This window comes from Linepithema humile, chromosome 2, assembly GCF_040581485.1.
Source record: "Linepithema humile isolate Giens D197 chromosome 2, Lhum_UNIL_v1.0, whole genome shotgun sequence".
In the NCBI taxonomy this organism is placed as follows: Eukaryota; Metazoa; Arthropoda; class Insecta; order Hymenoptera; family Formicidae; genus Linepithema; species Linepithema humile.
This window is the reverse complement of record NC_090129.1, coordinates 9,722,543-9,735,523: the sequence shown is the minus strand read 5'-3', so window position 1 is coordinate 9,735,523 and position 12,981 is coordinate 9,722,543. Positions and strand designations below refer to the sequence as shown.

Below are 12,981 nucleotides of genomic sequence, written 5' to 3'. Positions count from 1 at the left end.
CGGGACATGGTCGAAGAGGCGCGGCCATATCACGGAGTATTTACCCCGCATGCTTGTGGCAGTTAATACACGAAGAAAAATATCGCCGATCGAGAACTCGAAAGCCGAGAGATACGAAAAGATTGGGCGAGGTTGCGCGAAAGTCCGAAATCCGAAATCTTCGCCAAAAATCGCGATCCTTTGAAATATTTAATAAAACGCCTATTGAGTCACAATTAAACTTTTCACACCGCCGCGCTCAACTACTTTATTTGCATCGAACACCAAAGGATATTTCGTCAAATATTCATAAGGGATATTCATCCGGCGTTTGAACAAAATAAGTAAATTAAAATGCAGGACACACTTCATTGCCTATAAACATTCATTATTATACCCAATTAATGTTGTCGCGCTCAAATTAATCGAGTTCGTCGGACGCGTTACTAACTCGCTAATGTACTATGCCTCACTGCCGCCCATAATCGCTGATCGTAATCGTTTATGCGGGCACGCTGTAAGCGCCACCGATGGTGGCGCTTTAAAATTGCCAGGTTTCATGCCGCGGATATCACTGTCCGCGTCTTCCTTCAGAACTGCAGCGTCCGCGTTGATCATCTCGACGCGAATTATGCACGAACGGCCGTTCGTCGCCCGTCGACTGCGACAAGCGGCGATCTGAATCGGCGGACGGGCAGCGAGTTAACGATACGCTTACCTCATTTCGATCCGGGTGATTATGAACGTTTCGCTCCCATGCACGTTCATCTCGTTACAAACCGCCTGATTACAGCCGACTGCTTTCACTGCGCGGACGCGTCACGCGCATTGCGGATAGCTGCGGACACGCTGATAGCGATAATGCGAAATACCGGAGGAAGAGAGAGAGAGAGGGAGAATGAACGAGCTGGGAATTTGACATGCGTTTCCGTCCCCTAAGCTTTAATTCCACAATGCGTAGTTTCTCCCTAAAAAGTGCGCTTTGGTAAAAAACATGAATGCGATGTCGAAGAACATCAAACGTATGAGATACTGTGCGTATAAATTTTAAACCGATTTTTTTCCAACTACTGTGCGCACAGAACACGCGTTATTTATTCGTGAGTATAGAAACGCCCGCTGATCTTATTAAACTGTAAGGATGTCGTCTCGAGCGTGAAGCATTTACGATCGAGCGACTGAACATTAGCTATACGGTCGCATATAAATGTGCGCGGTCTGAATATCCATGTCGAAGCCATCTTAACGCCCATAAATACATTAACGAACGTGCTCGGTGCTTATGTCGCGAGTTTAATTATGCACGCATTTGCCTTGTAATTAGCACGGGCTGTTTGGTTACGCCGACCCGATACTCACGGAACTGTAACTCACGTGACCTGTTTGTGAGGTTTGAATTACGTAACGCAGGCTGCTATCCACACACGCGAACCCTGGAAATGACACGCCTATGATACATGACCGTGCCGCGTGTATCTTGCAGGGATGCGATTACATATGTAAAGGTATTTATTTTCAATTAATGCCATTTGATCGAACCCATAAAACACATTGCGACGCGGCGCATTCGCACGATGTTCGAGTGCCTGGCGGATTTTTCATATACGCGCGCGTCGCGATACTCCTGCTATATTAATTAGCAATACAATAGACACTCGATTACCCGGCGAGGTCAGCGGGATGAATTTTGCCCGTAATAAAAATCGTGTTTGAAATTACCATAAAATCGAAATATGTAAATTTTCATGCAATTATCATGACAGAAATATGAATTTTCACGTTTCAATATACATTGAAAACAAAAATATATGAAATAATTGATGTCTCTTGAAATAGCGAGAGGTAATTTGCGATATTGTTGTACTCATCGAAGGATAAAACAGCTGGTAATGCGCATTTAAGGATAGTTTGGAAGAAACTCCAATTTCTTCTACGCGGGGGCACTCGAACGAGAACGAAAGGCATATCGGCGATTACTCCGTTAAATGGCCTGGAAGTATTAAGTCGATCGTACGTACGACAAAGTGGATTATCGGTCTTCTTTAATTCGGTCCTTTAGGGACGAAAACTGGTTGCGCAAAGCTTTCACAGCCGGAAATTTTCGAAGATAATTTGACGAAGTCTTTCGAGTTTCTAAATTGAAAATTTAATAGCGTTGAAAAAAAGTTCGACGAAGATTAAAGTTGGTCAAATAAAAAATACGCTGCATCCGCAAATGTGTGTACGCGATTCGTTTGCTATCGCCGCAAGAATTTTGAAAATGGATAACGTGCTCAGCCAATGGGAAGAATTTGACGAAGCAACAAGTGTTTCCATTATTGTCCGCTGCATCAATTTCCGTTTCCATTTTAATTATTTGAATTAACTTCATTATTGAGTTACTTAATTGTAACATTATCGAGGCGATTACGTCACGATGCCCCGTCAAAGTTACTAATAATTCTGCAACAACGTTAAACACTTCACCAAAGGGTGTGCAATAATGGCGGGCGTCGAACGGTAACGCTTTGATCAAACGCGTTAATGACACACCAATGGCACAACAAACGCCACTGCGAAGCCGCAGGATACGAAACGTATTACGCGGAGTAAACAAAGTTTGCCGGCGCATTTAACGCAAAAGGTTTTTTAGCTTATCAGACGTTTAAACATGGAAATTAAAAGTTGATTGTCGATAAAGGTTTCTGATACCGTTCTAATACCGTCGTCATTGAGTGGTACAATTTACCGCACGGTCAGCCGCAGTGATATAAATAAATGAATGAGCAAACGACGTAGTCTAAATCAGTGCGCGATCAGCCGAAGTAACACAAGGCAGCGCGTGATCAGCCGCAGTAACACAAAACGGCGCGTGGCTAGCCGAAGTGAAATAAGTCAGCGTACGGTCAGCCGAAGGGAAACAACGGCGTGTTATGAACCAAAGTAACGCGAACCGGTTGGCCACGATGATCGGACAGGCGGAAATACTCGTCCTCTTTCATTTTTACTTTCTCAATCTTGAAATTTCCAAATTTTTGATTTTGCCTTTCCAATTTGACGTTCGAATTGATTTCTTCAGAAAGTTTTCTCTCGCGATAAAAGATGTTATTGGCGAAACTTGAAAGCCAGCGGATTTAATGGATTATTTGAAGTTTACACTTCTGCTCGTGGATGATAAAAAGACATTTTAGCAATTCCGATGAGCCGATCTCTTATCCGCAAATTATTTCAAGCCGTAGAAGCATCGGACGTGTCGCTGTTGAAATATTTACACGTTCTTCATCTCGTCGCGCGCGTGCCGGCGACGCCTCTCTTTGGTCTCACGAGACGACGACGACGTGAAGAGGAAAGGACGCGGAATGGATGACGGGAATTAGGTTTTCCGTAGGATATGTGACCGGCTTTTCTAGATGGTGTCTCTATACGATGTCAAAGTACCACGGCAGCCAACTTTTTCGTAAAGCTTCCTACTTTCAACGCCTTTCACGCGATGCACGTTATTTCGTTTACTGAAAAAGGAAGAGAATCAAGAAACGCGTACGGGCATTTTTCCCAACTATACGATCGCGACTCTACGATCGATTGTGTGGAGGGTCCGATGAATCCCGATCTGTCATCTGAGTTATTAGCGTCTGAAATTCGATAAAAAATCTATTTCCCTCGAACGAGAGAAAGAAAATTGACGAATCAATGAGTTTCAAAAATATATACTGTTTATCTACGGAATTCTCTTTTTGTTGAATAAACTGATAATTATTACAACCAATATTTATTGCAGAATGGTTTCAGTAGTTGACGATATTTTCGGGATTTTTCATTTGTATAAAGAATTCAACGACATATCGACACCACATTGTTTATTGATGAATGCTGTGACGGAAAAAAAAAATTTAAAAATATCATGTATCGCTTGTATTTTATACAACAGCAAAAATATATTCCAGTATTATTTCCTAAAAAAAACAGAAGGGATTCGAGAGCAGGAAGAGAAAAGTACACGATTATCCACGTTTCGAGACAAAATCTTAATTATCATTCCCTCAACAGAGCACTGCGTTCTTCGTCAAACAACTGATCGCACGTAATGAAATTCGCCCGAAAAAGCGTACCGGTCGATATTTTTCCTGATTACTCGCGTAGAATCAATCCGCGCCGCGGGGGGGGAATACTTGTTGTGCGCGCTGTGCAATGCTAAAATCGCAAACGGCCCCGGGAACAAAAAGCGGCGGAAACAACGCGAGCAGCGTACAGACGAGTCCGCATTGTCTATCGGCAAATAACGGCAAACATCGGCGGCAATCCCACGGTGTGTACGCACCGAGCACGCGACACGACAACAAAACCGATGTAGACATCCGCGAAACGAGAGGAAACGGCGCGGAGAGCGGAACGCGCGCGGTTATGCACAAGCGCACGCGACGAAATCCGAAGGGCGAAGTCCGAAGAGCGGGCTTCCGCATCGGGTCGTTATATAACCGGAAAAGCTCGGCCGCGATAAAAGCGGCGTAAAAGGAATCCAGGCTGATTCCCGCACCGCCGTCTCTGGCGCGTTAATTGTAATGGTATTAATTACGATAATGGAGCGCCTCCCTCCCCCCTCCGCCCCTCTTCCCACATCGGCCGTCCCTCTTTCTCCCGGCGCCTCCTCCGTCTCTCCCGTGCCTACGCCGCCCCTTCGCGCCCGTCCTCGCTCGCATCGCGCCCTCTTCGACCATCTTCCACCCTTTGTTCCCGTCCCTCGACGCTGGCGTCAATTAAGTGGATATCTCAAACGAAAAATTCTAATAAGCCCGCTGAAACCCCTCCGAGGTCGAATGGAGACCCCGGCGACCGCGGAAGCAGATGGCGCCGAGGACCGGTGGCTTTTTTCTTTTTTTTTTTCTCGCGCCTCCAATGGCGCCGCTCCGGACCTCTCCGCGCCGCGTGACGCGAAGCGGAGAGAGCGATGCGTCGCCGAGAGCACCGTCGCTACTTCGAGTACGTTCGATCGGTCGGAATTCTCGGGAGAGTGGCTCTGCGGCGGGAGTGCCTCGCGAGAATTCAGGACTTCTCTCGGCGAGATCTATCGACGGCGAGGGGGGTTTGATGAGAAAGAGGGAGGAAAGAAGCCGGGGGGGCCGACACAGACGGATACGTTTTCGAAAAGGCGGGCGGGGTGCGAGAGCTTTGTCTCGCGGCCGTTGCTTTTCAAACACACTTTTGTTCCCGTACTTCCCACTCTGTTCCTCGCATGCTGTTATTTGACATCCGTAAATGAATATGTACGGAGTACGTAAAAGAATGGCGGTCGTATATTTTAGATTGCCTTTGTAGCCGCGGGAGTGCATTGGTCGGCGCAATGTATCGCTCGATGCCCCCCTCTCTCTCTCTCTCTCTCTCTCGAGATGGAGATCCTCCGTGCGAGTTCAAAGCCGCACCTTGGCGAATGTTCGACGGGACATCATACGAACACGGCTTCTCAATTTGCAACGCACACGCTTCAATTAAGTCACAGTTTTTCCCCAATAATCTTGATACGGTCATTTGCATGCGAATATTAAATGGATATTGAAAAAGTCACATGGCGGCGCACTCGGTTGGATAGATAATCTTGTAAGAAGAATTTACATAATCCCTCGATATACGTGCCCCTAATACGTATATACGACTGCACCGGAAACGAAGGTAGGTGTGGGGGGGAGGACGGGGGTGCGGGAAAGGTGGTTGAACTAATCCATACGATTACGAATGTACGTAAGCAGGCCGCTTTTCTTTTTTTTTTTTTTTTTTTCCAAAGGTTTACAATGCCCCACTTTTATTAAACGTAATTTATCCACGAGAGCTTCTTATGCATGCATGTAATCTTACGCGTTATTTAAGGCCGTTGTGAAATAAATAGGAATATTATTCTCGAAATAAAAATTTATATAACAGCTTAAGTCTCAAAGGGAAGTCTCTGTTAGGAAATGTGAAACGAGCTGCGCTAAGCATACGATTATCCCTCCAAATGGTTTGTAATATGTGCGAGGATAGCATACTAATTGAATGGGCAATCAAAACTGTACTTAGCAATACAAGACTAGATTATACGACGTTTAAAGTTTCATTTAACCGAGAAACTCGAAACTCGAAACTTTCCTTGTACGAAGACGGCTGGAAAGGGGGGGGGGGGCCTCTCGCGGCTCGTGATATACGATCGGGGGCTTTTACATTAATTCATATGCCGAGAAATTAATTATTCCGTCCGGGGGTTATAAATGTCCCCCCCACCGCCGTCGAATTATGCTGTTTCCTTGGTGACGAGACTTATTGATAAAATAATGCTGTGCAATCGTTAAAAACGGGACACGATGCCGGGACGATAAAGCGGGATTAGCTATACGCAGAGGTTAATTAAAGCATTCGTCATTATTACCGCAATTAACATACGTCGTTAGCATAGGTTTAAGCGCTGAGAATTGTCGATGTTCGCGCAATCCCGGCTCTGTTTGTTTATGGTGTGGCGTACTTGTTTTAACGATAAACTTTCACGCAGCAATATGAAGTGAAAGAGATCCGTATTCAGATATACATGTACATATATTTCAAAATACATTAAACCATATGTTGCTGAATGGAATGAATGCAATTGCAAACTAACTCTAATGATCTGTTAATGGCGATTGTTCAAACTGTGTGCGAATGTTTATTATTTGAAAAGATATCGAAACAGTAATACTACATGAATAATTCTAGTTCGTACAAATAACATATAAAAAAATGAATTTTTTAACGAACGCAAATAAATTTTAATCAAAGAGAAACTTGACTCGGTACTTTTATACAAAATTTTCTATAGAAATTTATAAATCTATTTTGCTATATAAAAAATATTAAAACATTAATATAATTTTATAATAAAATATTAATATTTTTATGTTAAAACATAATAAAGGAAAAAGTCGGAGAAATAACTTTTTAAAATAATATTTATTACAATAGTTTTTGCAGAAAAGTTGGAAATGTAAAAATGTATGAACATCGACAAAGAACATTAATTTATTATTTAATAAATTAATTAATATATTAAAATTAAACTTCAATTACATCGCGGGTTAATATTTTGGAACCAACAGATTTTATTTGTTATTTTTTATATAAGGAAGTAGATTAATAAATTTATACACAGAATTTGTAATAAAAAATTTAAAGTAATTTAAAAAAATTCAAAAAGTTATCAATTGCATAAATTCAAAAATAATATTATAAATCCGTAAATGTACTCTGCCATAATAATAATCGCGTCCCGTTTTTAATTTTGCTTTACATATTGCCATAAGCGGATTTACGAATCGTATTGAGAGTTTATCGACTTTTTGATATAAATGATTGAACATCCAATAAGAGGGAGAAGACAATTTTCTCTTATACTTTACTTACAAAGTATTCTTTTTTTTGCAACTCTATGACTTTTTATTTATGAGAATATAAATATTTCAATGTTTTGATAAAATAAAGTCGAAAGCTACATAATCAAAGAAGAAGTTTCTTTATACGGCAGTCTGATTCTTCTACGGAATACAACCGAGTTCTTTTTTATTTATTGTACATTTTATCGATACATAAAGAAAGATATGTTCTTTCTGTGGCCGTTTAATCTATCTTTTCTAGTCCACAATGAAGAAATCGATGTATTTTGCTCGCGTCATTTTGTCATAATGCTTTCAATAAAATTCGACAATATTTTTGAAAAAAATTTCTCAAATTGATAACATTTTCAAGCTTTTATTACAATAAAAAATGTTATAAATTTTTATAATGTTTACAACCCGGGAAAACAATTACACTGTACATGAATAAAATATTTAGTGAATAGAATTTAAAATTTATATAAAACAGAACTTATTTGGCTGGTTAAATAGTCATGCGAAACATTGAAACATTCATTCTGACATAACGCGAATGATGGAAATTGTATTCTATTTTGTAAACTGAGCGTTAAACAAAAGAATATTTCGCCCTTTGCCGCCTCGCTGTTCAACAATGACGTAACTACAATTAGGAAATATATATACGCCATGTGTGTACAAAGAAAGTAAATCCTCCTTAAAAGTGTACCGCGGAAGATTTCTACGCTGGCGGTGTTCCAGTTTTTAGAAATTAGTAACGGTCCGGAAACACTTGGAGGTAGATATAGTAGGCGGAAGTAGACAACAACGGATAATAATGGCCAAGTTGGTTACGTTACGGCTCCGCGGGAGCGTCGCAAGAAACATAGCCGTCTTTCTCTATCCAGACTTCAGAAAAAGGTCAGCACCCTTGATCATGATGAAAGTTGCGCCGCCAAGAAGTTCCGGAAAGAGAGATAACGTATATATGATTGTGCTCGCAGCTTGATACGTATAGAAAACGCGCATTTGCTATATTGCCATATTGCCGTTTCAGAATCCAAAAACTAGAATTGACAGAGCGCCATTGTCTTACAGGATGCTTTCTCATTCTTATTGTCAGTTAATGAAACTTTTTTAACGAAACTTCCATTAAGGAATAAAGAAATTTGTTTTACTTGTTACGATATATTTTACAGATATATCTGATTGTGAGATAATGGAAAATTTTTAGGAGAATAATAGATTGATGTAAAACATCTAAAACAAAACAAATTAGCACATCCTCCTTTTTTGTTCGTTCCGAAAAAAAGCTTTCTACAAGCTTCTTCGGTTTGAAATAGTCGCTCAATTCGACATCGATCGCGAATACTGAAACTTTCATGGACCGCGGCGGCGGCCACTCGGTTTCTCGGATTGTAAATCAGATGAAAAGGCAATTAACCCGGCGCGCAATAATCGGCGACGCCTTCGGCCGCGGGAAATTACCTCGCATCGGCAAAAATACGTAGGCGGTACGCCGCGCGGGAAAGGAAGCCCATTAGCGCCCCGTGCGAGGGAGCGAAGTGGTCGTTCATTCATGAACTCGGGGCGGCCATAGCGTCGTAGCTATCGCTGTACTACATTCTCAGTATTATCGCTACCACTACTACGCTCGTTACTACGCTCGCTCTACTACGCCACTAACACTTTTACACGGTATCGCTGCTGCCGCCACCACCACTACCACAGCCACCACCACCACCACCACCACCGTCACTGCCACCGGCACTGCCGCCCTCGGCGCACCGACGTCGGTTACGCGTTCTACCACAAACCGGGTACCGGCATCGTCACCGCCGCGGCGTGCCGAGCATCGCGTTCCTCGCGTTCTTACGCGAGGAGCTTCGAATACCCCCTGCAATACGGTTCGTCCTTTTAGTGCGACGCACTTCTATCGTCAAGCGCCTTGACATTGAGAGCACCGACGCGAATGCCCCGCCGCGTATCGCGATCATCCCGATGCGGTTCCCTGGCTGGTTTCCCTATGTCGGAAATGTCGAGCGGATCCGTCGAGTGAATGCTGAATATCTAATCCGCTCTTCTGACATCCCTAAGAACATCCGAGCCGGATGGTGCGCATTCGAGATTATTTGAAAAATGTCGCGAGTGTAAAAAATTTCGATGTCGGAGAGAATATCTTCGTTCTTAATTTCTCGTTTGCTTGCCAAAAAAATTCGATATCAAAATTAGAAGACTGACAAATGTTATTATGAAATTAAAATCCGATAAATGTAACAAGTGATTTAAACGTTTGTCAATGGAACGACAAATGTAAAAATACTTCTCTAGATATCCTTTTTATAATAATTCTAGATATTGGTTGTTTATAAGAATCTTTATTGTATATTGATAAGTATCATTTTTCGACTTTTCGCTCTCTTTTAAAGATAGAGCGCTAAAAAAAATCTGCCAATTGAATTTTACACCAACTTTCCGATAATAAAAGTTATCTTGTTTTCCGTTGTTGTTACAAAACTAATTCACCGTTTCACCTTTTAAATTGCGCGATGAGTTATAATTATTTTTGTCAAACTGAGCATATTGTACATTTAAATATAAATTGTGAAAATCATTTATCTCAATTATCGCAATCACGACAGCTAGCACTGTTAATAGCTCGAGGTTATTTCCATGTTCAGCTAAAACTCGCGCTAAATTAGGAGCTTCCCTCCCAGGACAAGGTAGGAAATCAGCTCTTAATTTTGGTAATGGATCCGAAATTTGTAGAAGCAATAACAGTAATGCAATTGCTTCAGCATCATAAATACACTTATCTTATATGTTCGAGTGTAAAATTTAAGTGTAACAATTCCCGTCTCTGTGAAAACGATAACTAAAAACATTCTCAATTGCGACACGGGACGCGCAATTATTATTTCCAACAATTATCAATTTCAGCTGGTGCTGAATTTTCGATTAATTTTCATTTCAACGCATATTATGTACGTGCAAAAAAAAATACAATCACTTTTAAAAAAAAAAACCTTTCGTAAAAGTTTCCGCCGATGTGCTTCCTTACCGTGACAGGTCGTTAGAGTGAACGACGAGCGGACATTTATTTCATAATTTTGTCAGTCAATGCTTCTTGAGAAATGGGATTAAACTTTCTTGGCTCTTACGGAAATCGATCAAAACATTATCGTCGCTCGCGCTCGGCGTCGCTTCCGGTTATCCAACGGCTTTAAGGTCAATGCGCATACTACGGTCCTTGACACTGAAACAACACGAAACTTCGGCAACTTGCCGGCAAGTCTGCGAGATTTCCATACGTTATGCCGGAACGAAGAGAATGTATCCAATTAAAACGAACGAAACTTTGACTTAACTGCTCAAGCCTAAACGCAAATTGTTTCGGTTCGTGTTTCCTTCGTTAGACATTATTTATGGCCGGGAAGCGGAAACGCATGTGGAATAGAGAAAAAACATTTGTAGATAGCGTCGGTCCTCGGTGAAGCATTTAACATAAAAAATTAGAATAAAGAAAGATTTTTTAAATATTTATATATATATAAATAGTAAAAAAAAGCAAAGGGAAGAGAAAGACACGAGACAGCGCTATCAATTCTTAATTAAAATTCATACTTATAATTTATAGAATAATTTTCTTAACAAAACTAAATATTATTTACTTACAATTGCGCTACTTTAAAAATCTTCCTTCATTCTAATTTTAAATATTACACTTTTCACATGGAGCATTTAAAACTCTGAATTCTATTTTCGCGTCGACGAAAAAGTTAATGTATGGCAAAAATTTTCGCAATTTAAAAATTGAATCAACATTCTTTAATGGAAATATTCGCTATATCCGTCCTACGCTCTTTGCGTATTAACTATATTAAAATTTAATTGAATCCAACGTCGTTTCTCACGATAAATGACTGATAAAATCGATTTCCATAATCCTCACAACTCTCCGCCCATCGTATCGATAAAAAAAAAAAAAAAAAAAAAAAAGACTCCCACGATGTGCGAACTGACAGTGCGACCCCGAAAATTGCCTATCTATATTCCCTCCGCGCGGGGACACGCGCGAACCTACTCGAGGACAGTGGTGGCTGATGGTGACGGCGACGGCGGCATGGAGAACGGAAGTTACAAAAGAGATTCTCACCCCCGAAGCAAACAACTCTCTCGCCGCTTCCGCCGGAGCCTCGGACCGTAAACACACGTCGGTGGCTGGTCGCGTACTGAAGTTTCCCACCGGCGGCGGATCCAGCTTCCCCGACCGGAGAGAGAGAGGATCCCGCACACCGGCGTTCGACCCCACCGCCCCACTCGCCGCCTACCGCCGATGCGAACACCCTTTAACCCTCCTCCGTTCGGCGCCCTCCATCCTCCGGCCGTCACTCGAAACCGTCACCGTCACCCTATACGAACCGCCGCCGACACCCCCGCGCTGCCCTCCCTTCATCCTAACACCTGCAGCGGAGGAGGGATGCTCGAAGATAGGATACCTGGCGTCTCACTCGCACTTGTGCCATCACACAGCGTCGATCACATCAGCTCGGCGGTGATCGAAGCTCCGAACCTTCGTACGGCTATTTTTTTTTTTTTCACGGCGGCGCGCTTATACAAATGCACGCTTACGCGAAGGAATTCGCGCGATCGGAATAATTGCGACGCGGAGAGATTAATGAAACACCGGCGTTGCAATGCCGGGACCAATAGAATTGTTGTGAATGTGGAATGGCAGTATCTTTTCAACAGCTATCGGAATATCGTTAAAACTGATATGAAATTATTTAATTTAATGTATATTAAATAATTATATAATACGTTACAGTTATCCGTTTTTTCGCGATACTCATAAAATAACTTTTATCTTGTTCATAAAATACAAAGCGCGCGGCGGACAGATTTTCCGATATTAACTTTCATTGTCCGTATAAATGTTAGCGTTTCGTTGCAAACGAAGAGCATAACCCGTAGTTAGAGATTAAAGGATCAAACGGAGTCGTAAAACGGTATTGAACACTTTTGCCAACCGTTTGGAGGAACCAAGAGAAACTTCGGTCTACATCCCTAAACCATGGATCACACTAAACACTTCCCTCTCTCTCTCTCTCTCTCTCTCTCTCTCTCTCTCTCTCTCTCTCTCTCTCTCTCTCTCTCTCTCTTTTCGGGCCATCGCTAACTTTAAAGCCACCTCCATTCTTACGAGTATTCGTCCTTATAAAAGTAACCGTTTGGCCGGCAAACCTCCGCCGACATGTCGACAAAAAGTCGGCGAAACTCTCGAAAAGTTTGCCGTCTCCCTTCAGCGGCATATTTCATTGTCGGCCGCCATATAAATTGTGAGAGATTCCGCGCGATGTAAGGTTTAGACTTGTGATTTAGGAAACGTTCCGGGCGCGCGGTTTTCGAGGAGGGATCAAATCCCCGGGAATCAACGGTTCCCGGACTTTGAGGAGCTCTCTCGGAAGTCCCTCGCGATTTAGAAAAGTTTTCAGCTGCCGAAAGTTTTTGTATCTCTGACTTCTCCTTCGAAACTCCTGGATCCTCTTCTCGCGCGCCTCCGCGCATCCCAAATGCGCATCACGTACATTCGCATGAATATCCGGTCGACGTATAATGCTTCAGTGACGTATTCGGGTAACACAAGAAGCATGTAAGGCCGCGCGTTTCGCCGACA

General features: G+C 42.3%; 1 protein-coding gene across 5 annotated transcripts in view; it reads right to left on the bottom strand.

The window, feature by feature from the left end:
* The window catches only part of Dscam3 (Down syndrome cell adhesion molecule 3), an 89,844-nt gene extending 77,264 nt beyond the window's left edge, over positions 1–12,580 (bottom strand). For 3 of the 5 annotated variants that reach the window (XM_012380363.2, XM_067349056.1, XM_067349057.1), the window contains exon 1: positions 11,461–12,579. The gene's annotated coding sequence lies outside the window, so the exon portion shown is untranslated. Of the gene's footprint in view, positions 1–11,460 lie in introns of all 5 variants that reach the window. The other 2 variants (XM_067349058.1, XM_067349055.1) reach the window with 1 other exon arrangement.
* Between the last annotated feature and the right edge of the window lie 401 nt (positions 12,581–12,981).